Source organism: Myotis davidii, unplaced genomic scaffold, assembly GCF_000327345.1.
Source record: "Myotis davidii unplaced genomic scaffold, ASM32734v1 scaffold1373, whole genome shotgun sequence".
NCBI lineage: Eukaryota > Metazoa > Chordata > Mammalia > Chiroptera > Vespertilionidae > Myotis > Myotis davidii.
The window spans coordinates 1195124-1195501 of NW_006284614.1; positions in this window are offsets into that span (position 1 = coordinate 1195124).

Genomic DNA, 378 nt, shown 5'->3' on the forward strand with positions numbered 1-378 from the left:
ACATGCAATAAACAATATTTCAAGAAAAAATATTTAAAATATATTACCAAAACTTTACTAATATAGTATATACTAGAGGACTGGTGCACAAAAATTTGTGCACTCGGGGGGGGAAGGGGGCATTCCTCAACCCGGCCTGTGCCCTCTCGCAGTCTGGGACCCCTCAGGAGATAATGTCCTGCTGGCTTAGCCCAGCTCCTAGGTGGCAGAGGACAGGCCCAATCCCTAGGTGCAGCCCCTGGTCGGGCTCAGAGCAGGGCCGATTGGGGAGTTGGGGTTCCGCCCCCTGTCATGCACAGAGCAGGGCGGATCAGAAGGTTGTGATGCCACCCTCAGTCATGCTCAGGGTAGGGTTGATTGGGGGGTTGGGGCACTGCC